Source organism: Furipterus horrens, unplaced genomic scaffold (assembly GCF_987537825.1).
Source record: "Furipterus horrens unplaced genomic scaffold, mFurHor1.1.pri manual_scaffold_3, whole genome shotgun sequence".
Classification (NCBI taxonomy): Eukaryota; Metazoa; Chordata; class Mammalia; order Chiroptera; family Furipteridae; genus Furipterus; species Furipterus horrens.
The window spans coordinates 135,754,712-135,780,846 of NW_028327173.1; the positions used below are offsets into that span (position 1 = coordinate 135,754,712).

General features: G+C 42.9%; 1 pseudogene across 1 annotated transcript; it reads left to right on the forward strand.

The window, feature by feature from the left end:
• The first annotated feature begins 12,487 nt into the window (after positions 1-12,487).
• On the forward strand, positions 12,488-15,378 carry LOC150015994 (mast cell protease 1A-like; annotated as a pseudogene). The gene is made up of 5 exons (XR_016509764.1): positions 12,488-12,647; positions 13,599-13,739; positions 14,190-14,319; positions 14,508-14,762; positions 15,099-15,378. The product of XR_016509764.1 is annotated as a mast cell protease 1A-like (transcript).
• Positions 15,379-26,135: the final 10,757 nt, after the last annotated feature.

Here is a 26,135-nt window from a genome sequence, read left to right on the forward strand (position 1 = left end):
CACAGGCCTGCAATAAAGAATAAACTGGGAGCATAAAGATGTTCATCTCAACGTTACTTAAAATCACCAAAGATTAGAAAGTAACAAAGTACAAAGTATTAAATATAGTCTATCCACATAATGGTGTAGGATGAGTGTCAGAACATGGCGGTCCCTTTGGCACGACCAGCGGGAGGGAGTGCGGCTTCTACTGCTGCTGTGCAAGCTCCGCGCATGGTGTCTTTTCTTGTCCCAAAGGCTCCTTCTACCAGCCCAGTTCCTCTGGGGCATCTGTGCTGCCTACACTTTCTGTTCTTTCATTGTCAAAACATGGCAGCAGCGGGGCCGTCCACCCAGACTTTTGACATATGCAAATGATTTGTATGCAGTTACCTGGTCCCAGCCTCCCCCATAAGAAATAAAAAATAGACTTTGCTCATTCCTAGAAGAAATGCTGATAGGCCTTGCATGACATATTGACGGGAAAAAGTGCGGAGATATAAATAACCTGTTGAATGTTTGATGAGTATACTCACCCTGATTAAAATGTAGGTTGAGAAAAGTGTAAAGTCAGCACCTGCAGACCGTGCACAGAACAGGCAGATGATTCCTAGAGACCCTTTTGGGTGATCAGGGGTCTCCATTCCCTTTCCCTTACCCCCTTCTCTCCTTTACTCTCTTCCTCTCTTACCCTCTTCCCTTCTTCCTATCTCCTTTTTTTCCCCTCTTCCCCTCTTCCCGTTTTCCTTTTCCCCTCGCTCTGATGGACCCTTAAGTTGGTCCAGGAGTTTTCCTCTTACCTATAATCTCTTTCTTTCTCTCCTTTCCTTCAATAAACTTGGTGTAAAATTCTACACTGCTCTCTGGGTGATTTCTCAGAGCAGGCAGCCTCACAATAAAATATGATTTTTAAGAACCCTATAGAACCACCAGGTGAAAAACAATAACCAACTCCTTGCATCCTCAAACTATCAATAAAAAACATCCTTAAAACATCAAGATAATGCTTAGCCTCTTGGATTGGCAATAATTTAAAAGAATGACAATATTCAGCATAGGCAAATGTGTGGAGAAATTGCCATAAAGATTCCTTGATATTGAATATATAAAGTAGTAGAATCTTTTCTATAGCAATTGCTAACACATACAATAAGTTTTTTAAAATCTAAGTATACTTGGAATCAGCACACCCACTTTAAGTACTTATCCTCAGAAAATGGGACAAGTAATAAAGGTATTTATTATAATGCTATGTATATGAGCAAGAAATGTGGAAGCAGTCTTGATAGAAACCAAAAGGAGACTCATTAAGTAAACTGTTATAAGTTCACAAGTCACATACAAATTACAAAATGGCAGTAGCTGTTAAGATGATGATTAATATTTCCTGATAGTTGTATGTGACAAAAGCAGGTTACAAAATCTTATGTGTAGAAGATTGATGTCACCAAGATGGCCACATAAATCATCCCCAACCTTGCTCCCCACCACAAGAAACACAACTAACAGTTCTTCATGAACAAGACATCACTAAAAAATCCTAGAACACAAGAGTGAGGCTGAAGCATCGCCATGCACCACAGAGACCAAGACAAACCACTTTCGAGGGATGATGTATGCTAACTGAATTTATTGTAGTGCTCATTTCACATTATATGCAAATCAAGTTATAATGCTGTACACCTTAAACTTACACAGTGCTGTGTGCCAATTATATCTTAATAAAAAGAGAGGGGTGATCCTATGTGTGGTATTCTCCCATTTTTATTTCTCTAAGTACCTCTATTTGCATAGGAGAGGCTACAGTAGTCCCTCTCTATATCGCGGTTCACTTACCGCGGCCTCACTGTATCGCGGGATTTTTTAAAATATTATATTTAATTATTTATCACGGATTTTTCGCTATATCGCGGATTTTGCAGTACTATACAGTAAATACTAAAATAAATGTAAGGTTCTTACTTCACGGATTTTCACCTATCGCAGTGGGATCTAGAACGCAATACCCGCAATAAGTGAAGGATCCACTGTATTACAATATAGACCAAATCATTGGTTATATGTGGTGAATATCAGGTGATGTGAATTTTTGCCAGTATCTTGATTTATTTGTGTTTCCTTTAATTATATATTTGTATATTTTGGAGATGAAGTAGGGGGCCATGTGTCAAGGAATTTAGCTCCCAAAGCTGGAAGAAGCAAGAGACAGATTTCGCCTTAGAACCTCCGAGGGAATGCACCCTGCTGACATCTTGATTTCTGATGAATGACACCTTGGAATTGATGTCAGGCTTCAGCCTCTGAACTGGGAGAGAATACATTTCTGTTTTTTTAAGCCATCAAGCTAGTGATGATTTGTTACAGTGGCCAAAACAAATGAATGTACTACCTTATGTGGAAGTTTCCATTTGAAAATCGTGTCCTCTGGGGTAGCTGCCTCAGAAAAAGCCACTTCCTCTGAGAGGAGTCAATAGAGATAGGTACCTCTCAGGACTGTCACCACCGTGGCTACTGGTTACTGAACTAAGCCTTTGTGTGAAGAAAACCAGGTCATCCCTCAGAGCTCTGCAGCCCCAAGATGGATTCACAGAGAAAGCCAAGTTCAGGCCCACACCTGTGTGAGATGTTGGTCAGAACAAGCCCGGGGAAGCAGCTCTGGAGTTACCACCATGCAGAACCTCTGAGGACAGGGGCTAGGCCAGGGTGGAGCTGGGAGAACACTCAGGACAAGGGCCCCAAAACTATCCCTGATCCCCACAGACCCCCTAAAAGATACCACCCAGCTAGGGAGACGGGAAGAACAGGACCATGAGGAGACCAATGAGTCTTTCCTCTCTCTGCTTACTCAAGAATCCAGAGGTCACTTGCATCCATAAACATAATCCAGGGGAAAATTTGAACAACACTAATAGAATAACAATTTTTTTAATGATTTTTAAAAATGGAAGAAAGACCTCCAGGTCTTCACTAAGCTCCTGCTCTTCCTGCCCTGGAGAAACAGGTCAACAAGAGCAGCAACTCCACTGCATCCTTCTGTGACTGACCATTTCCTTTAGAGAAGACTGCTGACCTCCCTGGGTGGAGGACACGGCCATGATAAATATCTATTTATAGATGGAAACAACTGGTTTCTCCTATGTTGATTGGACACAAGTCACCAAGTACCAGCTGAGGCCCAGGTTTGCCTCTGTGCCCTCTGCTCACATTTCTCCCACTTTCTGTTTTCTGCTCACCCTCATCTCCCACCATCTCCTCACAAACCTTTGTTGTGCTAAGACCCAGCTTGACCCTTTTCCACACATCCTGTGACTGTGCCCATGTCATCCAGCCCACATCCCCCATGGACTCGGAGTTTATGACATGCCTTTCACTCACATCCTCAGTCTCTTCAAGCCGGTCTCCTGGCCACCCATGGTCATTTGGCTTCTAGTCTGGGAACCATGCTGCCCACTTGGGCTATAGCTACAAGTGGAGTAAGGAAAGAAGTCTTTTCAGCACCACTGGATAGCTCAACTTTGCCATTAGTTAATGAAGAGATATTGAGCATCCATTATGGAGGCTCAGGACTGAACATGGCAGGCACCATCCAATCTCTGATGAAACTTACAGCCTAAAGGACTTTTATTAGAACTTCCCCAAGTCTCCCTCCTTGTTCATGTTGGTCAGAATGACCTCAATCTCTGTGGGAAATTCACACAATAAAAATCATCTTCTTACAAGAGAATAACATTATTTTGCGGACAATTTTCAGTTTCCACGTCCATTGTTATATTTGACTTCAGAATAGCAGTGCATGGGACTGGCAATAAGTTTACAGCTCTGTAGTCACTGGAGCCCAATCTCTTGATGAAGAAGAGATGCAGAGATTTAAAACACAACCACAGCAGCTGTTTCTTTAGGGATGACATATAGAGTACCCTATGAGTGTAAAATTCAGTATAAACTCTGACATGGAAGAAATGCCACATTTCCTTATCTTCGTTAAATTGCGGCATTAGGCAAGCTCCCATGGAGCCAGAGAAAATGAGAACAGCCTCCGACCCACAGGCTACCATGCTTACTGCTACATCCTTCGTTTCCAAGCTCACGGTGACCCTCACTGTCATCCAGCTCTTAGCTTGTAGGCCTCACATATGGGTGTGGTATGAGACTCTTTATGACACTGGGTCCCCCTGGGCCTGGGTCAGCCCATCCAGGCATACCCAGAAGCCCTCCCTTTCCAGGTATTGATGCCAATCTGGAATACTGCTTTGGAGTTAAGTTCGGTGACAGCGACAGATGAATACCCCCAACCAAAAACACACATGCTGATACCAGCTCATTTTTATTCAGGGGAGACATCTCCTCTGGGTTCCCTGACCCTTGAAGATGTGTCTCTTCACATCTTGTTGCCCACAAAGACCTCTGTAGCAGAATATCTTAATGACCTTGGCCACTTTGTATTGAGGGGAGAACAGCTGACTTCACACAGCTTTTATGTGAGTGCTGAGAATCCTGAAACAAAGGGGTACCAAGATCATGCTTGAAAGGGAAAATGAAGGGATCCAAACATACAAAAGCATGCAACTATACACAGGTACACACAAATATATGTACACATATATACATGTGTGCATATAATCATATACAATGACCATATAAAAAATATGTGTGCATGTGTCTATGTTAATAGCTATAAATATAGATATAGGTATACATACAGATATATGATTTCAAAAAGCTACACTGACACATAAATAATCCATTCAAGGAAAAGTTTCTGTTGTTAACAGTGTTTCAAAGCCCTCACAGCCCAAACTTTTTCCATTAGATGAAGATAATGAAGCAGAAAATTATCAATTGAGCCACATAACTGACCAGGAATCCAGGGCTCCTAAACCCCATCACATGTCAGGTCTCTTCCACCTGAGAAATAAAGGCTCAGAACTGCAAAGGGTCTTAAAAGTCATTTTATGCCCATACCCATGATAACCTTTCAGTGCCCCTGACTAAGAAAGAGGGTTTCCAGCCTCTGTTGCAACAATTCCCTGGGCTACCTGAGCAACCATTCCAAAAACACTCTAATAGTCAAAGGACTCTTTTTGCTGAGATAAAATCTGCCTGCTGTGGCTTCCACCTCTTCTCGGAGTGTTATAAAGGACCATATGCAGCTTAGCATGTGTTCTCTGTGTGTGTGTGTGAGTATACACACTTTCTGTAACCATTTGACCTTGGACCCATGGCTTAATATCTCTGAGTCTGTTTTATGTGCAAATGTGATTAATAATGATTCTCATGCACGAGGTGAAGAATTCAATGAGATAACACACATACGTTTCATGTGTTCTGGAACATAGTGAGGTACAGGTTCATATTAATGCCCTTTGCATTGCCTCACCATCTTCCCTCAAGTAGTACTTGTGTCTAAAAATAAAACAGCTCCCAAGTGACAACCACAAATTATTTAAGGATAGCTAGGATGTACATTCACGCCCCACCCCACCCCGGTCTTCCCACTACATGAGTGAGCTGGGAGTTAATTTGTCCATAGAAACTGTCCTCTGGGACAGGTGAAAGAACCCAGGGTGGACATCGTCTTGAGAAAAAACTTTCACCCCTTGATCTGTTGTTTCCCTATGAGGTCAACAAAAAAGTCTGACCTCATGCCCCAGTGAGATTGTGACAAAAATAAGATTTCTGGGAGAAAGTGGTCAAGTCATAGACACAAACAAATGTGAAGCCCACTTGTTCTGGTCCCCGTTATCTCCTCAGGAATTACCACGTGCCACTTATGAGCTGGTTGGTATTCAAGTTCAGGTATTTAAAAATGCTTGGAGCTATACAGCTGAAGTCTTAACATGTGATGCCAAAGGGGGCCAGAAAGATGACTCCTCAAAGGCTCCAGGATGGGGATCAATGCCTTAGTCAACTAATCTTTGTCCAATAACAGATGGGCCCTCAGTATCCTGGCCTAGAAACCTGAGACAAGGGAACATAAAAAATATCTATAGTTCGCAGTCTCATACTGGTGTTGCTGGAAAATGATTGAGCATAGAGAATACAGAGAAAATAATATAGTTGTTATTATAGTAAATCATCTTGTCACAGTTCCACTGGTAAAATTCTCTCAGTGGCCCAGCAAGTTCCTGCAATAACTGATTTCTCCTGGGCAAACTTCGAAGTCCTGGCTGCAATGGTGAAGATCTTCTGTTTTGTTCACATATGGTTCTAGTGTTGCTTCTGAGTATTTGGTCAGAAACAAGGGACTTAATAGCAATGGGGCACCTACAGCGAGGAGATAACATATCAAGAATATAACACAGACAACCTTAGGTGTGAATTAGATTTTCCAAACACAACACTTTGTTATATCTGCCCTTACCTGTGAAATAGAAACATACACCCACCTCTTTTTCAGTCATATACCAGCAGTTCTGGTAAAAGATTCCGGAGCATCCCTCTTACCTAAACCAATTGGCTTCTTTTGTTCTAAACCCTATTGCTAGAGTACATTTCTCATCCACAGATTCAGGAAGCACAGTGAACCCTTGGTGGGACAAAGAAAGTCACTCCTAAGCATACAATAGAGAAATTGATGAACATCAAAGATAAAGTTGAAAGTAGACACAGGGAATATAATACATCACTTTAGGGGAAGTAACAATGTGAATAAAAATGAGCTGTTCTTCAGACATAGGGAAATAAGAAGACAATGAAATGACACTTTTAAACAATTCAAAGAACAGAAAATATGCAATCTATTTCTGAAACTCAACTTGGAATTCTATAGCCAGGGAAAATAGTATTCACAAATGAAGCTGAAATAAAGACATTTTCCCAAAAGCTAGGTAAGAGAATTACTTGCCATTACACGTGCACTGAAAGTAATACTGAAATAAGTTCTTTAAGCAAAGGGAAATGATCCTCCTTCTAAGTGGAATGTAAAAAGAGAAATAAAAGTATAAAATGTGACTAGATATAAACAGTTGGGACTGATACATAGAAATGCATCATTACAGGGTTCTTCTGTAAGTAGTATAACATGAATTTAAAGTAGACTGTGATATGTGAAGGAGGCATATTGTAATCCTACAGCCACTAAAGTAATATAGAGAGATATAACTAAAGGCCAATAAAGAAAACAAAATTAGGACTTCTGGCCAAGATGGAGGCTTAGACAGGCTCGATGCATCTCCCTCCACAACTAAGAAGAAGTACAACTACCTCAAAACTGGAGACAACCAGAAGTTCCAGAAAATCAAGCTTCATGGGAGTCCAACAACAAAGTTATAAAGAAGAAATACTCTACCAGACAGGTAGGAGGGGAAGAGCTGAGATGAGAGGACGCAGTGTAGTGGTGGCAGCAGCAGTGGCAGTGGCAGGTCAGTGGAAAGCATAGTCACAGGTTTTAAAAAGTAGGGAGGGACACCTGAGGAGCGCTCCTATCACCAGATCAGGCTGTGCAGCTATCGATTCCAGCGCTGGAGAAAATGAAGTCTCATGGCTTTTGAAAACCAGTGGGTGTTGTGGCGGAGGGAGAAACGGCCCTTTTCTTAGTAAAGTCAGCTTACTTAAAGGGCCCCCATAGTCCTAAAACATCCACACATGCACCCACTCTGGGAATGACAACCAGGGTAACAGCTAGAGAGGCGTCAGTCCCATATGGAATTTGGAGAAGTGCTTGGAAAGGGGGCAAGTGCTAAGCAAGCAGCATTGTTTCCTCTCAGACCCCTTGCTCACACACAGCACCACAACATGATGAAATGGCTCGCCTATACTGATGAATACTTAAGGTTCCTCCCCTAACAAAGTATAGGTGCAACAGCTCTACCTAAGACACAGAAGCAAACAAACACAAGAGCTTGTCAAGATGAGGATACAGAGAAGTATGACCCAAAAGAGGGAATGGATCAAGGTTCCAGTGGCAGAACTAAGCAACGAGGAGATAGCCAACCTAACATATGTAGAGTTCAAAACACTGGTGATAAAGATGCTCACAGACTTGACAGATATGCTTAAGTACCACAAACGCATAAAGGAAGAAGTGAAGGCTATGCCAAATGAAACAAAGAAAAAACCGCACACAACCAATGGCGAAGGGAAGGAAATCAGGGTTCAAATCAATGAATTGAAACATAAGGAATAAAAAAACAGTCAACCAGTACAAAATGAGGAAACAAGAATTGAAAAAAATGAGGAGAGGCTTAAGATCCTCTGGGACAACTTTAAATGTGCCAACATCCGAATCATAGGAGAGCCAGAGGAAAGGAGGAAGCGTAAGAAATTGAAAGCTCATGTGAAAAAAGAAAATGAAAAAAACTTCCCAAATTTGGCGAAGAAAATAAACATACAAGCCCAGGAAGCACTGATAGTCCCAAACAAGATAGACCCAAAGAAGACCACATCATCATTAAAATGCCAAAGGTGAAAGATAAAGAGAATCTTAAAAGCAGCAGGAGAAAAGCAGAGAGTTACCTACAAAGGGGTGCCTATAAGACTATCAGTTAATTTCTCAAAAGAAACTTTGCAGGCAAAAAGGGACTGGCAAGAAGTATTCAAGGTTATGAGAAGCAAGGACTTACAACCAAGATTCTTCTATCCCGCAAAAATATCATTTAGAATGGAATGGCAGAAAAATGTTTCTCAGACAAGGTAAAGCTAAAGGAGTTCATCATCACCAAGCCATTATTATATAGAATGTTAAAGGGACTTATTCAGGAAACAGATGATCAAAACTATGAACATTAAAATGTCAACAAACTCACTGCTATCAACAACTGAATCTAAAAAATAAAAACAAATTCCAGCTAAGCAAACCATAATAGGAACACAATCATAGGTATGGGGATAACTGAAGGTTGTCAGCAGAGAAGGGGAAGGGATATAAATGGGTAAATGGTGCATGGATTAAGAAGCATAATTGGTTGGTACAAAATAGACAGGGGGGAGTCAAGAATAATATAGGAAAGAGTGAAGCCAAAGAACTTATATGCAGGACCCATAGACATGAACTAAGGGGGGTGGGATTGCTGGAGGGGAGAGCAAGGCTGGGCAGAGGGGAGCAAACGGAAAGAAAATTGGGACTACTGTAACAACATAATCAATAAAATGTACTTTAAATAAATTTTAAGACAGAGATTGTCCGTCTGAATTTTAAAAATGCAAGGCCCAATTTTGTGCTGTTTGCAAGAGACACAACTTAAACATAAAGACATGGGTAGGATGAAAGTAAAACTATAGAAAAATATATATATATCTTGTAAAACCGATTTAAAAAAAAAGAAAAAAAACCACCGTGCCCATGCAGTGAGCTGTTAAACTTTCAAATTTTTGGTCACCTGTGAACCAAAAGATATCATTTTTTATATTTATTTTTATTTCTTTTAACATGAATGAGGTTGAGACTCTTTTCATCACTTTTTTATATAGATTTTACTGTTATCTCTGCAGGTTTTTGCCTGTCTTTTTATCACCTTTTTGGCCTTTTTCTTCTAGATTTTCAGAGTTCTTTATATACTAAATAGATTCACTATTTAACTGAATTTATTTCCAAGGTTTAGGTCTGTATTTACAATTTTTTTAATATCTTTTATTGATTATGCTGTTACAGTTGTCCCAATTTTCTCTCTTCATCCACCTCTGCCTGATACCCCATTCTCTCCAGCAATCTTCCTCTTCGTTCATGTCCATGGGTTGTGCATATAAGTTCTTTGGCTTCTGCATTTACTTTATTATTCTTAAGACCCCCATCTCTATTTTGTAACTACCAGTTTGTTGGACTTCTATGTAATTCTATTTTCTGGTAGTTGGTTATTTTTTTGTTTTGAGTTAGATGTAATTCTCCTTACGGTTGTGGAAGGAGGCAAAGCATTTCTCCCTACGCCTCCATCTTGGCCATAAGTCTGGGCCATATTTCTTTGCCTCCTCATTTTGCCAGCCTCGCTGTGTTTGTTTCTGTGTATTAGGTAGAGTTTCTTTGACTTCCTGTCTTAGCAGCATGGCCTAATGTAGAAAAAGCACCTGTAAATTGTGTGGGGTGGAGCCTTAGGTAATCACCAGGATGTGGCAGCCCATTTCACCACTTTATGTCTCTGTGCTAGGGGAGAGCTCAGAGAGTGGACAATGCCACTGTCTGGCTTCTGGAGGTTTGCCCAAGAGGAAGCTGTGTCCTGGTACTCACCCTGTTTCGTGTCTTCACTTTTTCCCTGTATGACACTGGTGCCCTTCCAGCTGTTGCCCTCATGCTGAATCTCAGAGGAAGTGGGTCTACATATATCCTAAATCCATATGGGCCCTTTAAGAGGAGTCTCCTGAAATATGGCTGTTAATTTCCCCACCCCTGCCCCCCACAACACCCAATGGTATTTACAGCCAAGAGTTATGGGTATTTATCATCCTGGTGCTGATGTCTGGGGCTGTATGTTCTCGGCTGTGGCTGTGATTCTTCACTCCCAAGGTATTTCTCCCTTTTTTGTCCACCACACGTGAATGTGGGACTGACCATCCCACCACCTCTCCATGCCAATCCATGTCTCCATGCCTCTCTGCCCATTTTCATGTCTCTGCTCCCCCTACGTGTCCAGATGAATGTGGCTTCTTTAAATCCTTGGTTGTCAGTCTTCAATACAGCTCAATTTTCTAACAGTTCTGGGTGACATTTGGTTTTTGGTCTAGTTTTAATTTTTTCTGTACTTGTGAGAGGAAGCAAAGCATGTTTACCTATGCCTGCATCTTTACTGGAAGTCCTGTGTTTTAAATTTGGTTATGTTGCTTTTTGATATACAAAATTGTAAAAATTACTTTTTCACATATCAAAAGCTATTTATCAATCTAGTCTTTGAATGTTTTTGGATTTAGAGTCATTGCTAGAAATGTTTTACCCCTTCTAAGTTTATTAAAAAAAAATTCATTCATGCTCATTTCTAGTACATATAAGGCTTTATTTCACATATTTAAGTGTCTCATCTATTTCCAGCTTATTCTCATGGTTTATATGAACTATAACTCCAACTTAATGTCTTTAAAACATGACCATATCAACCACTATTGGAAAAGAAAAAAATTACTATCTAGTAGTTCCAAATCATTTACTAGAAAGTCTATCTTTTTCCCAATCATTTGAAATGCCACCTTGATGTAAGCTATGTATCCTTATTACGTACTTGGGAATGTTTATTGATTTTCTATTTTGTTTCACTGGCCAGAGTCTGCACCATAGGATGTTTTTGATATCTGATAAGACTTACTCTCTACCTTAACTTTCTTTTTTCTTATTGTCAAAATTTTATGAGATATTCTTGGATGTTTCTGTCCACGTAGGTTTTAGAAATTATATAGAACTTACATAACACTAGAAGAAAAATGATGTTTTTATTAAAATCACATTCAATGTGTATGTTAGCTTAATACAAATATATCCAACATGCAGTAGTTCTGTGGACAGTAGTGTGAGAACACTATTGACTTCCTGGCATTCACTCCCACTTCAAAAGAGAGAAACTGCGGGGACAGCCCACCCTCTTCCATTCTCAGTACACATGGTTTGGACAGAGCAGACCCCAAACTCTACAAAGGCTGTCACCTAAGCTGACATGGATCAGTGGTTTCAACTCCTCTGACCACCTCTACGTGGACCTAAAGCAGGGTGGCAGGCTGTGCTCTGCTATGACTGAGCCGAGTGTCTCCCTTCCCACAGGCTCTTCTTACATGATGGCAACACTCTTTCCTTGAAAATCCAGGTGAGGACTTTTGACTGTCCCACACAGTGGAATAAGGTTGAATGGATACCATATGACTTTAAAGTATAGGAAAGAAAAATGTTACTTCTGCTAGGATCGATTTCAGGGAGAAGTTTACTCTGCAAAAGTCAACAATGGCTACAAAGACAGAACAATCCTATGTAGAGAGGGAAACTGATGCCCAGCAGACAGCCGGCACCAACTGCTAGGTGTGTGTGAGCCGGCCTTTAGCTGATCCCAGACTCGATGCTTCTAGCCTACCCTGACATCAAGGGGAGCAAAGGGGAGCTATCCATACTAAACATTGACCCAAATGCGTATTCATGAGCAAAATTAATGTTGTTGTTACTGTTTTAAACCACTCACTTCTTACTAACACAAGCTGCCTTTAGCATTGCTGCCACACCGTTCTGTCCAGCCCTCTAACCATGGCCTTCAACATCTTTATCTGATCACTGATGGTTTTTTCTCCTCACCCAAAGCAAGAAATGACATCCCAAGTACCCCTAAGTCTCACAAAAAGGGGGCCTCAATAAATAATCACCCTGTCTAGAGAAAGCCAAGGGAATGAGGGGTTCTTGTATGCATTATCATGACAATTGGGTTTCTGAGGCTCAGGGACTGACACTGGCTGATGCAGCAGCACCAACTGCCCTATTTGGAGTCTGCAGTTCCTCTTTCCACCTGGTGTAGTCAGCACTGAGTCAAGAGCCACAGTTGCCTATGTGGATACTGATAAGATCTTACTCCAACCAGGCCGGGGGACTTGACCAAGCAGTTATGCAAGGCACATGGAGAAAGTGCCTTATGTGATCAGGGCCACAACACCAGAGAACGCCAGTCTCAGAAGTCCAGGCAGAGGCACCAGCAGCTCTGACCTGAGCAACCTTCCTGAGGAGATGGAGCCACTTCTCCTGATGCTCTTTCTTCTGGCCCCCATAGCGGAGGCAGGTGAGTGACTATCCCCCATAACAGAAGCCCACTCCCATGCCACACTGGCTCACCATACTCAGATGCCGCACTGAGACACATCGTGATCCTGGTCCATTCCCAGGAACTTCCTCAAGTCTAGAATGAACCCCCTCAAAGACTAAAAATTTGATGTTGAATGAAAACTCAGCAGGAAGGCAGGGCACAAGGCTGCTCTCTGGGAGAGCATGTAAGTGTTCTCCCCTTCCCTTGACATCTAGAAGGCGAGGGTTTTTTTTTTTTTTTTTTTTTTTAAAGCATCTGGAAGAAGGTTGGAAAATGGAAGTGAGAAATACTTGCCTAAGAATTGGCATCTTGAAAAGGGGGGCTGGCTTCTGTAATCAAAGTAAGGCCACTAACATTCTCACTTGATGTCTTAACATCTACCCTCAACCTCCACTCACTCCCTTCTCCAAGATTCGTAAAGAAGCTGAGGACCCAGTGGATCCCAGAGTTGGTGGTGTCCTGGTCTCTTAATACTAGTATTTGACTGCTTCAGTCTAAGTCCTCTCTGGTGATTTCTCAGTCAAAGGGTTCTGAATATCACAGGCCAGCAGCAGCTCAGTGAGCCTGGGGACAGCAGGGAGAAAAACCCAGGGAGTACAGGGGAAGGATTTTCCAGGATCTGCAGGCACTCACTGCTTGTTCCAAACACAGACCCTGTCTGCCCATATACAGGACCGCAGTAGGAATGAAGCAATCAGGACTGCTCTTCTTTCTTTCAGAGGGAATGTCTGAGTCTTAGGGGTCACATGGCAAACCAAGAGTGTTTCTTAAGGAATCTGCAGGACCCCCTACTTGGTTACAGCTGATGACTACACTCCACTGTCTGTGACCCAGTTCTTCCCAGCCCTGCTCCTGTCTGTCCCACTCTACCCCTCTACAGCCTTTGGCTCCATGAGCATGGCACACAGGGTAGAATTTTTCTTTCAGGGAAAATCATTGCGGGGCACGAGGCCAAGCTTCACTCTCGTCCTTACATGGCACTTCTTCGGATCGGGCCTAAAAAAACAAGATGTGGAGGTTTCCTTGTGCGTGAGGATTTTTGTTGACAGCAGCTCACTGCTGGGGAAGGTGAGGAGCAGAACTTGGGCCCACACCCTTCTGCAGATACCTCACAGGGCTCCCGTTTCTCAGGGGCCACAGACCCAGTAACACAGTGAGCTCTTGAGAGAACAGGTAAGCTTTGGGGAGAGAGGGGCAGTACACTGCAAATGGCCTGTTGAAGACAGGAAGGACTGATCAAAGGTGACATAGAAAGGAGGCTGAGGGTACAAATGAGAGAAATTCATGGTTTTGTTTAGACAAGGGCAAGCTCCATGCATGGCTGAGCACCCTAAATCTGCTCTACGAACTGCCCCCTAGCCCAAGCTACCAAGCAGCAGACGACACAAAGCTGCTCAGCCCCCATCCCCTGCAATTCCTCTCACTCCAGTCCTGCCCTGTCCCCAGCTGTCCTCTTTCCTTCATGGCCCTTTGGCTGCATCTACTGTGACCCCACATCTCCCTATGCTCTTTGTGCAGGTCAATCGAAGTCACCCTGGGGGCCCACAACATCAACGTGAATGAGACAACCCAGCAGGTCATCCGGGTGAAAAAAGCCATCCCCCACCCAGACTATCATCCTAAAGTCAATGACATCATGTTACTGCAGGTAGGGCCCATTGCTCCAATGGTTCTTGCACACTTTTAACCTGGAGTTTGGATTTTCGTCATGTCCTTCCTGTCCTTCTTCCTAGTAGGAACCTTTACTTGTCCCAGGGCCACGAAGAAGGAAATTCATGACTGTCCCTGGAGTCTGTGGGCCCTTGGTAGATTAGAATTCTTTTTCTCTCCCTTTAGCTGCAGAGGAAGGCCCAACTCAATGATGCTGTGAGACCCCTCAACCTGCCCAAGAAGGGAGAGGTGGTGAAGCCAGGCATGGTGTGCAGTGTGGCCGGCTGGGGGCTCCTCGACCTGATCACCAGTCCTAATGAACTGCATGAGGTGGACCTGGAAATCCAAAAGGACGAGGTATGCAGCTGTCGCTACACAAGCTATAACAGAACCATACATATATGTGTGGGGGATCCAAAAAAGGAGCAGTCTTCTTTTAGGGTGAGTTACCCAGCATTGTCCATTCCCAGCCCTGGGCACATCCAAGCTTAGTGGGGACCTGGAGCAGTGGGAACTAGACAGAGCCCTATGTCCTCAACCTTTCCATCAATCCAGTGTCTGGTCCTGTCTCCCTGGGGCAGATGAGAGTTTGTCCCACAGCCACTTATGGGCAGAGGCTTCCTGGGGAGAAAAAAGCAGGGAGGGTCCATCAGTCTGGTTGAAAGCCTGAGACCTAGTCAAATGCCAAGACCTGCCCTGACCTGATCTCCCACAGAGCCCCCAGGCAGAGACCACCCACCTCCAGAGCAACTCAGTCCTTTTTCTCTCTTCCCACAGGGAGACTCTGGAGGTCCCTTTGTGTGTCATAATGTGGCCCAGGGCATTGTCTCCTTTGGAAATCGATGTGCAGTGCCACCACGTGTCTACACCAGGATCTCTAGCTTTCTTCCCTGGATAGAAAGAACCTTGAGGCATTTCCAACTGCAGAGACCAGACGGAGGCACCCTGGAACTGAACCACCCATCCTATCTGTGGCACAGGCCAGAGCTGCATAGTAAAGTTGGGGTGTAGAGGAGGCTGCCAGACACTTAATAAACTTGCATCTCTAGATTGAAAATCACTGATTCCTCCTTTATTCACCAAAACATTGGCTAATTACCTACTGTGTGTCAGGCAACCATCTGTTCACGTTTCTGATCTTAGAGGCTTCCCCCCTCACTGTACCACACCGTCCAACTATAAAATAAAAAATACATGCTGCATTGTTACCCTGCTCCTTGCAAATTTCCCTCCCCACTGCCAGCTCCTTCTGCCACGCTGAATGTTAGCTCTACCAGGAAAAGGAAGACATCCCCCAGAGAAAGGGGACCCTCTTATCTTATCTCATCCCTATTGCCCTCCTACTCCAAGCCACACATGTACCCCTACTTCACACAGCCCCAGTGTCAATATGCAACTTAAAAGAATGCAAACGTTGGATGGAGGATCCCCTGAGAAGCTCTGATGTAAAGGGCCACTTATCCGCCCTAACCAAAAAGGGTGGAAAGATTTTGAAAAAGTATAGCTTACCCCGTGCAGCACTCCCCTCCTCCACCCATCCCCAAATCAGAGAAGCTTGAAAGCCTGAGAAGTTGCAGGAGGGCCCTTCAGTGCTCCCAGGCCCAGCTCAAGTCCCTATCACAGCGCTGTCTTGGGCCCAGAGCACAGTGCAGCCCCTGTGTCCTGGCAGCCCCTCCATGTGAAGCCCGAAATGACCTCACGTTGCCCTTTCATGGCGATCCAGCCAGCCTCTCCCTGCTTCCCACTGATCCGTGTGTGTGTGTGTGTGTGTGTGTGTGTTTCCAAGGACACCCAAATACTTTTTTATATAACTGAATAAACAAAAGGAATTTTATTTTAAAACATGAAACTTAGAGAAGAGGAGGCTAAAAAGTGGTTTGCTAATTACTGAGTGTGCTTCAACTATGGGAGTGTATAATTTGGGTATAAAAGTAATACATATTCATCATAGCAAAATAGTTACACAAAACACGTAAATAAGAAAACGAAAATTACCAGGAATTTTATCACCCAGAGCTCATCATCACTGATCATTAAAAATATGGTCTCCACTCTGTCTCTCTGTATTCATAAGATGCTGCTCCTTTCACAGAACTCGGATTGGACTGTTTAAAACTCATAATGCTGTCCTTTCATTACTCTTTCTTCTGCCGTCACCCTGCGGGGAGTGTTGAGATAATCTGTCTGCAATTGTTTATGATTATGCAACCTGGAGACCTCAGAGACCAGGTCTCTAGACTCTGGATGCAGGAAATGGAGTTACCATTTGGGGTATTTGGGGGTGTCCAGGGCTAGGACAGCCTCTACCTCACACCACCAAGAAGATCCCTCCCCATAGCCCTGCCCACCTTGTACACTAAGCACAGGTTCTCAGTTGACTCCAGCTCACTGTCAGCTTTTCAAGGGCAGGGGCCATGTTTCTTATATCCTTGGACTTGGCATGTTGAATAATTACTTATGATTCTATCAGAATGGAAAGAGAGCCAGGAGTCAGTACATGGAAATATTTTTAATTTACCTCTGGGACCTCTGAGGTTCCAACCCTCTGCTGGCCGCAGCTACAGCCTTCGCTTTCTTCCCACTCATTACTTCTGCCTCAGCAGTGGGCGTGCAAATGTGGTGACAGTGCCATTGTCACCTGACCAATCACAGAACGTCAACAAAGCCCTTTGTGTGATCAAACCCAGCAGAACTAGAGGGGCACCATCAAGGAGGTGTGTGAGGTGACTGAGCCACGCTTCCCTTGTTCCCCTGAGGGGCTCTGTGTCTAGAAAAGAAGAAACACCAGCAGCTCTGACCTGGGCAGAACTTGTGGGAAGATGCAGTCACTCCTGCCTTCATGGTCTTTCTTCTGTCCCCCGCCCTCAGCCACTGACACTGGGACCTGTAGGTGACCACGCCCTTTCCAGAGGTGGGAGCCCATCTCACAAACCCCTGTACTCCTGTCCCTTCTCCCAGCAGAAGCAGGGACTTTCACTCCACTTGAACCCAGGAACTTTCTCAGTGCCGGCTCCCACCCCAGCCTCACACTAACAAGTCTGATGCTGCAAAAACACTCCACAAGGATGCCCAGGAGGAAGGGTGAGCACTAAAAGGTGTAGCAGCTCTTAGCTTCTCTCTTATCACCTAGAAAGTGAGTTGTTCATAGAAAAGCATTTTCCGACACGAGAAAGGGCACCTCCGCCAGACCAGGTACAGAAGTGGAAGTTGTCGTTAGAACCCAGCTTAAGAACCAGTTAAATTTCTCAGGAAATGTCGGCTGGCTGTGGCCCCCCACCTTCCACTGCAAGGAACAGCTGCCAGAACAGAGTTCTCTCGTACATGGACACACCACACCTGGTCTCCTCCTCATCTTGAATGTGACCATAATACATGCCCAGGGGACGAGCTCACGTTATAAATGATCTCACACGTGGCCAGATAATGCCACACAAGTTTCTGGGTTGCCTAGAGTCTGTCCCAGACCTGAGCAGCCCATTAACAACCCCACCTCCCCTGCTTCCCAGGCCCTTGGCTGCTCTCCTGTCTCTGGCTATACGCTCTTCCATTCCTTGACATCAGCCAGTAGCTAACTGGAGTCCATGAATTGATGTAGTCAAAACTGTCTACTCAGAACCTAGAATGTGTTAGGCTCTAAGACACAAGGATTTTTGAAAAATCCAACTCCATAAGCTCTTGGGTAGATAATTAGAAATAGCACCCATAGGGGTGTTAGCAGAGGCTCAGAGAGCCAGAGAGACTCACTGAGTCCTGTTCACTTCTCTTGAAGATTCACCGTCTTCAAGATAGGTATTAGCTCCTCTATACAGGTGCCTGAGTAGGACTCAGAGAGCAAGCACTGTACCCCCTTTCTTAGAAGAGAATTCTGAGGCTTGAAGTTTACAAAAGGTAATTTGGCTGCAGAAGGACCTAAGAGATGCTCCTCCTAACACCCACCAATATCTTTAGGGCACATAGACCACCCACCTCAATCATCACCTTCCTAAGCAATCCCTCCTGACCACAGACACTGCCAGTCTCCCAGCTTCAAAGTATATCCTTCAAAGCAGATAACGAGGGCATGAAGCCAACCCACATTCCCTTTTAAACACTCACACACACTCCTGTGCAGAACCTCACATACACAATCTCAATTTAGATATGAGGGGAAATAGAGAAAAAGAAAAGACAAAGAAAAGACTTAAAAGAGGCAGAGGAAGTTAGTGTAGGTGAAAAACAGAAAAGAAAATATGCCATTTTCATTTGCTCAGAATCACATCCAAGGTGTATGGTGGTGGTTGTTTCCTTTTTCCTTCTCTTTTTCCCACCTTGCTTTACCCTAGAAAGGTAACAAATTTCTGTGAGCTGGATTATCTCTAATTATTACTGTATTTATTTTCTATAACAAATTCCCACAAATTTTAGCAGCTTACAATTACTATTAGCTCATAGTTCTGTAGGTCTGAATTCTGTGCAGGCTGAACTGGGATCTTTGCTTGGGGTCTCTGAAGGCCAAAATCAAGGTCTCAGACAGCTTGGGTTTTGTGCCAGAGAATCTGGAAAAGGGTCAGCTTCCAAGCTTATTCAGGATGTTGTCTGAACTTGGTCCATGGCAGTCATGGGAGCGAGGGTCAGTCTCCTTGCTGCTTATCATAAGTTGAAGGCGGCAGCTCTCAGCTCTGAAGGCTGCAGCTCTCAGCTCTGAAGGTTGCCCTCATTCCTTGCCACATGGCTCCTCCATCTTTAAGCCAACAATGGCACAAATCTGCTTCATGCTTCGGGTTGCTATGACTTCATCTCCTGCAACCAGCTGGAGAAAAGTCTGTTATTTAAGGGCTCCTGTGATAAGGTTAGCTCCACCTAGATCATCTCCCAGCCACCATACAGTCTTAACATAATCACAGAAGTTATACCTCTGTGTTCATAGATCCCAATCACACTCCAGTGAGGGCGACTATACAAGCAAGAGTGAGGGTCCCTGGGAATCATTTTAGAATTCTACCTACTACAAATACCATGAACTCCAAGAGTGACAATGACAAAGCTTTTCAGTGGAAAAACAGAGAAATGTGAGGCAGGTACAGTTCAGAATCACCTATGGAGCTGAGTCTGCATATCTCCCTCCTGGGACATTAGTCCTTCTCTTTCCAGGTTCGAAGCCACTCAGACACTCAGGAAAGGTGAACATCAAGCCAATTAGAGGCACATAGGCCTTGACAGAAGCAAGTGCAAGATCCTGAGCAGGGAGATCTGTGGGCCAACCACGGAGAAAGCAAGACAATGCTCATCTGGTTCTGACCTGGGAGGTCATGACAGAGTGGGCCCAGGTCGTGACATGGGATATCAGCAGAAGATCAGGATGTCCAACAGGCAATCAGTACATTAAGAAAAAGAGTATTTTCTTCTTCATTGCTTCTCTAGAAAATTTGAATACTGGCTCAGCTACCAATGGGAAAAAAAAGATGCAAAGAAGAGGAACTTGATAATGAGAAAAGAGACTGAGCTAGTCATCTGAGACTTTGTCAAGTTGGCATTAAAGCTTAGACCTCAGCCTCCAGTTGGAGGGGACCGAGGTAAGGCCCAGCTCTCCCTCACTAGAGAGCTGAACTTAGGGTCACCAGGAGTTACAAATCCCAGCAGGGTATATAGTAGACACCAGCCAATTTATCTATTTAATCTGACAATGTATATAATCAATTTCAGCAGTTTCTGGTTCTAACTCAGCAAGCACATTGTGATAATTTTCTGACAGAAGGAACTAAACTGTCTTCATGAAGGAAGAACAGTTGACAAGATGAGCCAGAGGAGCTGGGCTTTTCAGGAAGGCTGCCCAGGACAGGGGCTGCTCTGCACACTGTGCGTTTGCCCCCAGGGATGGAAGACAATGACAACTCCGTGGCCGAGCCCTTCACAGCTTATATACGTTCTGATATCTCAATGCTCCTTGCTATATTTTTCTTCCCCTGTTGTCTTTACTGTCAGAAGCAAATAATGGAAGAAAACCAAGAGCCTTGGTTTCCAACCAGTGCAGTGGCTCAGGCTGAGAAACAGTGGGAGGAATCTGGATTCATCTGAATTAAACTGTAAGACTTTGGTTGTATAAACAATGAAGGGAGCATAAGAGAACTGGTTGCTCTTTATTTTGTCTGTATTAAACTTCTTTAAAATTTTATACCACTCCTCTGCAACCTTTTTGTTACTCAACACTTTTAAAGTTAAGTATATTTTTAAAAAAGAAATATGTTTACTTGATGAAAGGATGAGGTCCCAAAAGAATAAAAATACTTCTATCACCTCTGACTTCTAGCCATCCTGTTTCTCTCCCTGGAAAATATAAATCAATGATATATTTTTGAGACATCCATTTTGATACATATAAGTATAGTTCATTCATTTTAATGAGTGCATAATATTCCAATGTATGCAAACAACAAAATTTATTAACCTATTCTCAGGAAATTTAGGTTGTTTTCAACTTTTCCTAATAAAAAAATGATTGTAGTGAGCCTTCTCCACTATGCCTCTATGTTTACATGTACAAGAATTTCTTTAGGGTATATATTCTTAAAGTGGAATGGACAGGTTATAGAATATACATCCTTCACTTGTCTTTGGTATTTTACACTTGCTATTGTTCTAATTGATACTCTCAACAATACACAGTATTGTACACCTTAATAATTTTTGTCAATCTACTTGGTGTGAAATGGTAAATCATAGTGCTTTTTATTACCACTTCCCTGGCTATTGGTGAGCTTCATTAGCTTTTCAGATATTTATTAGTCATTTGAGTTTGCTCTTCTGAGAACTGTCTCTCACATTCCTTGCACATTTATATTTATATTGAGGTGTTTGTTTTCCTTAAGGTTTTTAAACACCTCTTTACATATTTCAGACTCCAATTTTTCAATAGCAGAGACACTGATTGAATCTTTATGGGCCCTTTATTCAAATAGTTGGTGATCTGAGAGGACAGCAGGTTTGTATATTAACAGACCCTCTTTAATTTCAATGTAAATGGGCCCTTTTTATAAGGAAAAGAAAGTGTAGGTCAAGGGTTTGGAATTCAGGGAAAAGGTTAATCCGATAAAAGCTGCAGTGTTCTTTCATCATTGCTCTAAGCACTGACTGGTCCTTGTACCTTGGGCAGTGGTCTTTGTGTCATGAGCAGTGGTCACCTCACCCAGGAGTACAATGGCTCAGATACTGTCTTGATTGCTTGCAGCCCTCCTGAGGCACAGAGGTGGAACTGCTTATGGTTTCCTGGAGTCAAGGTGGGACATACCTCCAGTTCCTGAAACAATAGCTTGTTACATACAGTGATTACTACGCTTATTAGCTGTTACTTGAAACTAAAATTTTCCAACATTTGAGTCCCCCATCAATATCAGGGAACACTTTCCATCTTCAACTCTATGTTTGCATGTCTGGCAAATGTTGCCTCCTCAGGAAAGCCTTTCCCAACCCCTATGAAAGGTCAGGTTAACTTTTTCCCCCTGAGTAGTTGCCACCATTCATAACCATATACGTATGCATTTATTTGGCTACTGTATGTGTCACTCCTCAGGATTAGAAACTAAATCTGTTATTGCTCACCATCTGATTCCCAGTGTTTGTAGAATGCCCCACACAAAGTACTTAAAATATCCTTCACCTCCCCTCCAGAAAATTCAACTTTATTTATCTAAAGTTGGATATAATATTTTTTGTTGTTGACATTATTATAGATGCTTCCCATTTTCCCAATTTTTATCCCCCTCTTCCACACAACCCTGGCCTTCACCACATCGTGGTCTATGTCCATGGGCTACGTATGTAAGCATAATGTCTGGCTAGTCTCTTCTTGTCCCTCCCATACCCCTCCCCTCTAGATCATTGCTCTGTTCCAGGTGACATGCCTCTACTTTGATACATTTTTTTAAATGTAAGAATAGCCTAGATTGGACATTCTATCTCCATTTCTGTTATATAAAAACACTTCCCTTCTATGATTTGTCTTCCTTGTGCAGTTCAAACAATGGAAGTCTCAAAATGTGCAGAAAATAGCATCTCTGTATTTGATCTAAGGCCTACAATGATCTCTCTGAGGTTCCCACTGTGGTTGAGTTGTCTAACGAGTCCATGCTCTTGAGAAACACTGAGCCATGACAAGGTGGTTTGTGGTGACAGCAGTGTATTCAAGTTTGTGGTTTTTCAGTAAGCAAAATGAGTGCTCAGCTTTATCTCATACCCCAAGCATTTTGTAATTTTCCTATAATATGTTTGCAAGGGATTACTTTATTAAATTTAATGAAATGTGCCCTGATGTGGTGTCTCAGTTGGGTAAAGTATTATCCTGTGTACCAGAGGGTTGTCAGTTCAAATCCATCAGGGCACATACCTAAGCTGATGGTTCAGTCCCCAGGCAAGGTACGTATGGGAGGCAACCAATTCATTTTCTCTCTCACATCAATGTTTCTACCTCTCTCTCTCTCTCTCTCCCTCTCTCCATTCCTCTCACCCTTCCTCCCCCTTCTTCTTTTCTCTCTAAATCTATCAGTACATCCTCAAGTGAGAATTAATTAATTAATTAAAATAAAAGGCTACACTGAAAATACACAATTGTTCTCCACTTTTAGACCATCATGTTCCTAGAAAGAAAACTTAATGGGGGAAGGTAGCAATATGCAGGAAGGGGCTACAGATCACACCATTGAAAAGTAATTGTAAAAAGGCAAAGAGGATGAGAACGAATGCCAGAAATGAAATACAGAGCGAGGATAAGTAAGATATAAAGCTTTTGCTGGATGGATGGAGAAAAATGCAAAAATGTGCTTGGTAACAATGAATCAGTTTAAAAGATTTCTCCCAGCCTGATTCCCAGGACTGTCAAGAAGTTCTTCTAAAGCTGTTCTCTTTCCTGTCATTGGTTCTTCAACACTTTTCTACCTAACTTATGAACTACTAGTTTATTTTTCACTGCTCTTCTTATTACTCCACATTCATCCTGGCCTGAAGGCCACACTTCTTTTATTTTGCACCATGTTTCACCATTCCTGTCACCCCCTGATGGATTAAATAAAGCTCTGTGTGGGCATTGTCCCCAAGTTGTCACTGTGCACACCACAGTTCAAAGTCAATTATTCTGTGGCTGTGTTACTGCCTTCTTAGAAAATCACACAACTTTAAAACAGAAAGAATGAAGTCTGTGGAAAAGTGAAGGCAATGCCACCTCTTCTGAGGTCAGCAGTTTCTTCTGGGGACTCATAGAACTGCGCCCAAGCTCTTCTGTTGTTACTGAAGTATTTGCCATGTGCACGTCTCATTTTCCCCATGAGATGCTTTGCCTTTACAAGGCAAAAGATATGCTTCCACTTCCCTCAGTGGGGCTGGAAATCTCAGAATGCTCTGTATAAGGTTGCAGTGCTGGCTTTACTAGCAGGAAGTATTGAGGTAAAATTCCTGGTCAATCCCCCCAGAAATTCATTGTAAAAAGTATAAGAAAAGACATCATAAAACTTGGTTAAACAGAGAGGGAATATATTCCAACACTGCCAGGAGCAGATACCATGAGAAGAAAATATTTTAATGCAAGGATTTCAGGGGGATTACCTTGTCTCTCATTTCTGAGAAAACTCTCTGAGCTTTAACTTTCAGCCTTGAGCTACAAGGAGGAAAATCCCCAAAACGGTGCTTTTCCACTTCTTCCTGTGCTGAACCCTATGGAAAGCAGAGCCTGAAGCACGCATTGCTGTACAATCATTTATTTGGGAGGTGCAAGCCTAGGGCAGTACCAGCGATGAATGAAAATTGGGCCAAGAAAAGTACCAATGCAATAAGATCGGTGATATTACCACAGGTGGCCACTACCTCACATCAGAGACTGACAGACAAAGCAAAAGCTCAGCAAGTTTGCCACTCAGCAAGGTGTATCACAGGAAGAGAAGAACATTCAGTGTCTGAAACAAAAATCTGCATTTATTGTTTGCTAAGCAAGAGAGAGCTGTACTTGTGAAGAACGGTGTCTCTGAAACCCAGCAAGAGTTAACTCAAATAGGTTTTGGGAAATGGGAATTTTTGAAATTAGTGGACTTTGAGATGTGGGAACGTTTGGGGATTGGCTGACATAGCTGTGAAATCATGGACATGAAGATGACATAGCAGCTGGTTGACTGATGTCACCTGATGCCTCAGGAAGCCAAGCTCCATGTTACTTTCGAGTCCAAAATGCAGGGGCAACTAGAATAGATGGGGGTGGTGCAGAGGGACACAGGAAAAGAGAGAGAAAGAGAGACAGATAGAGGGAGAGAGAGAGGGACGGAGACAGAGACACAGAGACAGCCCAACTTGTTTAATCATAAAAAGGGGATTTGGAGAGCATAGGTCTGAGGCACTAACTTCTCCTAGGGAGAGAGCCAAGAATGGGTTATCCACCAGGAATAACATCACAGAATATCATATTCTTTTTCAGTTTGTCTTCAAACTGCTATCTTCAAGCTGTCCCCATAAATTTCCGATTTTGGTTATCCAAAACTTGGCAAAAAAACCAACGTTTTTTCAGCATCCATCTCGATGAGGGGTCATCGCAGTGCCCTCTCTCACACCTGGATGCACCACCTAACTAATTTGCATGTGTGCCTCTCAGAGCAAAAATGGAGCTTGGCCCCTGGGCCCTGTGATCTCCCCTGGCCAAGAGAGCCCTGGGCCCCAAACACAGGGACGGACATCAGAGTTAGGGTGTCAGGCTCAGGGACCTGGGATTAAAGGTAGAAAAAGGGCCCACAGGGCTTCAAACCTTCTCCATCTCAGCCCAGCCCTGCTCCCTCCACAGACCTACTCCTCATACTCTCCCCCTTCTCATCCCTGTAGACTTCCCTGCTAGGATCCGGTTTGAGATCATTTCCAAGCTCAATCCAACAAAGGGGAAGAACTGGGAGAATACCAGTTTCATGCACATTGTGTGTAAATCAGCCAAGAGAGAAGGGCTTCCTAACAACCTCGCTGAAAACTTGAAAACCTTGCTCTTCTTTCTCATGAAGGTTGAGTAAATGGTTTCCGTAGGTTATGCAGATCTTGTCTATTACATTAAGGAACATTCTGTACCTTTTGATCCGATAAAAGGTTATCTTTGTTTTCATGTGTGAACGTTGAATTTTATCAAAGGTTTATTGAGATAAGACTTCTCTCCTATGTTTCTCTTATGGAGATAATAAGATTTTTCTCTAATTTGTCTGGCACATTACATTACTTGATCTTTCTAAGGTTAAATGAGATCTGGATTCTTAGTGTACACCTAACTTGCTCATATTGTCTTCAGTTTTTTACAGACTGATGGGCTGGTTTTGGCAGTTGATACTTTGTTGTAGGGTTTTTGTGTCTCTAAATTGTGATGAGATTGACCTGTCAATGTCCTTTCTCACTCTGTTCTTTGTGTCAAGGTTATGCCAGCCTTGTAAAATGAGAGAGTGTTCCTTTTCTCCTCTTTTCTGCAAGATTTTGTAGCTTACAAGTTTTCCTTTCTTGAATGTCAATAGAAATTAATAGAAAAGCCATCAAGGTCAGTTCTCTACATGAAAATGTTTGATTGCTGATGCAATTTCTTTAATAGTGCTAGTGTTGCCTAAGTTTTCCATTATTTCCTGTGTAGGTTTTAGGCAGTGATGTTTCTGTTTTTTCTAAATTATAAATTTCTTAGTGTAAGTTTTGTATAATATTTTTGGCTTATCTTTTAATGGTCAGCAGCATTTTTTTAAATAAATCCCATTTCAGTTTCTAATAAAAAATATTTGTACCTTCTCTCTTTTTTTCTTGATGATATTCTCCAGAGGATTTTCATTATTAGACTTTTCAAACACT